Raw genomic sequence first — 3,110 nt, forward strand, 5'->3', positions numbered from 1 at the left:
TCACGTGCTTGCAGTAGACTCCCCCCTCACCCATCAGCTACCCTTAACCTGGTTTATCCCGTCTGCTGAGGTGGTTTACTGGGTGGCTGTTGTGCATGCTACAGCTTCTTAGAGCCACAGGGAAGAGTTGAGCGCCAGGTGGACACAAATGTGGATGAGCAGCCCTGAAAAGTGCTCAGCAAGCCCTCACACCAGAGATGCTAATCTTCCTTGAACACCCATACACCCCATACCTTCTTCTTGGCCTTTTGGCTAAGATCAAGAGTAGTATCTACTCTTTTCAGTTTAACATCTGACACATCCTCTATCTAATATACTTGGATATGTAGCTCTTGTCTCCCCTGGATAGACTGTAAGGTCCTTGAGGGCTAGAACTGTTTCACTTTTGTCTTTGTATTGCCAATGTCTAACACAGTGCTGGCACATAGGCGCTTAATAAATGTTTGTTGGTTGACTAATTGATTAATATTTCCATATTGCTAGCTTCCTTGGGCCTGCACTCTCCCACCCAATCACTCTAAATAGCTTGGATGCCATTCCAAGGCTTGGACAATAGGGAATACTACAGCATCATTTCCAAGGTAAAAGTAATAGTTTATATTTATATAAATTATAATTTATATTTTTCTCATTGGATCTTCAGAATAACTTTGTGAGGTAGGTGCTATTTTCACTCAACAATTTACAGGCTGAGATGTTAGGGATCTATAAGGATGTAGAGGGCCACAGGCTGTTCAAGAGGTCTCACTGATGGGTGAAGGCCCCTCTCGAGTGCTGATCTTTGAGCAAAGATCGCCTGGTTTGGTGCTCCATTGTATGGATCTGTAACAATCTTTAACTCCCCGAGTTATTGTATGGTCATTAGCAGTCTGTTCTGGGATTGGAGTCAGATAAGAGAAAGAGAGTTCCTGTTATTTTACTATATAAGTAAATGCTTTGCTAAAAATAAACGCAGTTGCTTCCTCTTGTCTCCTGCCTCATCAATGCGCATTCGAGATAGAAGTTTAAGTTGGCCTTATCCCTTCACAGTTAGTATAGGATCCTGGCTCTAGTGGCGAGCTGAATTAGTTGTGCACAGCACTGAGAGAAGTGAGCAGAGAGGAGGCGCATTATAAAGAAAAGAGCTAGATTTAGAGTCAGAAGATTTGGCACTGAAACTTAATTTTGCTTCTGCCTCTGTGACCGGAGTCCAGTCCCTTACACTTCTCTGGGTCTCAGTTTCCTCCTCCTTAGAATGAGGAATCTGGACGAGATGACCAATAAGGTTCCTTTCCACTCTAAATCTATGAATGTAAGCCTTGCCCAAGACAGCTAATAAGAATCATAGGCAGGATTCAAACCCAGGCCTTCCTGTCTTTCATCCCTAGAGCTTTGTGTCTTATGCAACACTGACTCTCTAAAGTGAGGATAATATTTTAAGACTCTGAAACTCTGAATAATTCCTGATTCATGGGTGTGGTGAATTAAGATGTGTAATAATCAGATGTAATAAAGATAACAGAAACTAAAAAGGAGTTCTGGTGTTCCCAAATTCATTGCTACACAACAAGAGAAGATAGAAACTTCTTTGGCAAAGTTTACCAACAATTAAGGACAGATGATTTTCCAGGGGAGGGGAATGAGGTGTGTGCGACATGGGAGAGAATCAGATGGCTGTATGAAAAAATGAGCTCATGAACCACAAGAGATTTCTTTTGTCCTTTAAAGCAGAAGGACCATTCATTAGCAGAGTCCCAAATCCTCCCACTTTGTGGCAGAATAAGGGGGTGGAGGCTTATGTTCCTTTTCTCCTTACAATTCAAGATAAATGGTCCTTCTATCAGAATCCAAGAAACAAACCCCTAGTTTACCCAGACTGAACTGGTGTCTGTCATAGCTTTGACTTGCTCCTGGGACAGAAGGGCTACAGCCTCACCCTCCTTTTCCCTTCTCCCCTACTCCAGACCGTGCCAGATGCCTTTAAGGGTTCCTTGAGGGCACCAGCCAGACCTGGCTCCAAGCCTGACCACACTCTTTTTTCTCCCCTTTATCCCAAAGCACACTCCCAACCTCTTTCCTACCAACATCCCCTACCCCTTTTCTCCTCCTGGCAGGATCTCCACCCACTCCCATTCTTGTTGAAGGAAATCTCCTCCCCACTCTGACCCTTAGGCTCATATCCCACCTCCTTACCAATAATGAGATGTTGCTTTGAGGCAAACACTCCGTGCATCCTAAGAATGCCTGGGTCTTCTCATTCATACCGTAGCCTTATAGGACTCTGAGCATTTCTATCTACCTGTAGCTGACTTCTCCTTGTCATCTTAAAGTGTGAAACCCTTGAAAATGGGGACTGTCTTAATTTTCTGTCTGTACCCCCCAGCACTTAGCATAGCATTTAGCACACAGTATGCACTTAATATGCTTTTTTCATTCATTCATTTATTTAATACTCACTCGACTTTCAGCTGCTACTTACAGAATCTCTCCCCCTCACAGGTGACCATCCTGTCTACCCCTTGGCCCCATGGCCCAGATGTTGACAGCTGGCTGAGCTCTCCACAGCTTTGGCCCACTATCTCTTAATAAGCAAAGGACCCAGTTGTCAGATAGGACTGATACTGGCATCTGATACTTAGCCAGAAGAGAATTTGGGCTGCACAAGGCTGACTCCAGAATGTTGCTGTAATCCAGGCTGACACTGCAGTCTCAGCAAACAACTTGGAGAAGCTGACTGAGGCCTGGGGACTCTGACCCACACGAAACAGAAAGGGCCTGCAGTCACCCTGATCGGGTTTTCCTCCCTTGCTTGTTTCCTATAGTGGCCAATATTGCTGGCAGTTCCCTTAGGACTCTCCAAGGCAGTGTCTCCCCTCTGTCAGCTGAGCCTCTTGATATACTCTCTCTCTCTCTCTCTCTCTCTCTCTCTCTCTCTCTCTCTCTCTCTCTCTCTCTCTCTCTCTCTTCCAATTTTTAACATTTTTATTTAAAGTGAGCCCTTCAACTCTCAGTCTTTGTTCTATATATCTGGAGAAAAGAGGTCAGAACAAAAAGGGGATGAGTGTTCTTTGGGGATTTAAGCCACCTGCCACAATCTAAGGTTCCTTTGTATGGGACCTGGAGGCAGCACT

At 44.6% G+C, this 3,110-nt stretch overlaps 1 pseudogene; it reads left to right on the forward strand.

Moving 5' to 3' along the window:
- Positions 1-232: 232 nt before the first annotated feature.
- LOC144456448 (U2 spliceosomal RNA) lies at positions 233-334 on the forward strand (annotated as a pseudogene).
- The last annotated feature ends 2,776 nt before the right edge of the window (positions 335-3,110 follow it).

Source organism: Phascolarctos cinereus, unplaced genomic scaffold (assembly GCF_003287225.1).
Source record: "Phascolarctos cinereus isolate Bilbo 61053 unplaced genomic scaffold, phaCin_HiC Scaffold_3;HRSCAF=262, whole genome shotgun sequence".
In the NCBI taxonomy this organism is placed as follows: domain Eukaryota; kingdom Metazoa; phylum Chordata; class Mammalia; order Diprotodontia; family Phascolarctidae; genus Phascolarctos; species Phascolarctos cinereus.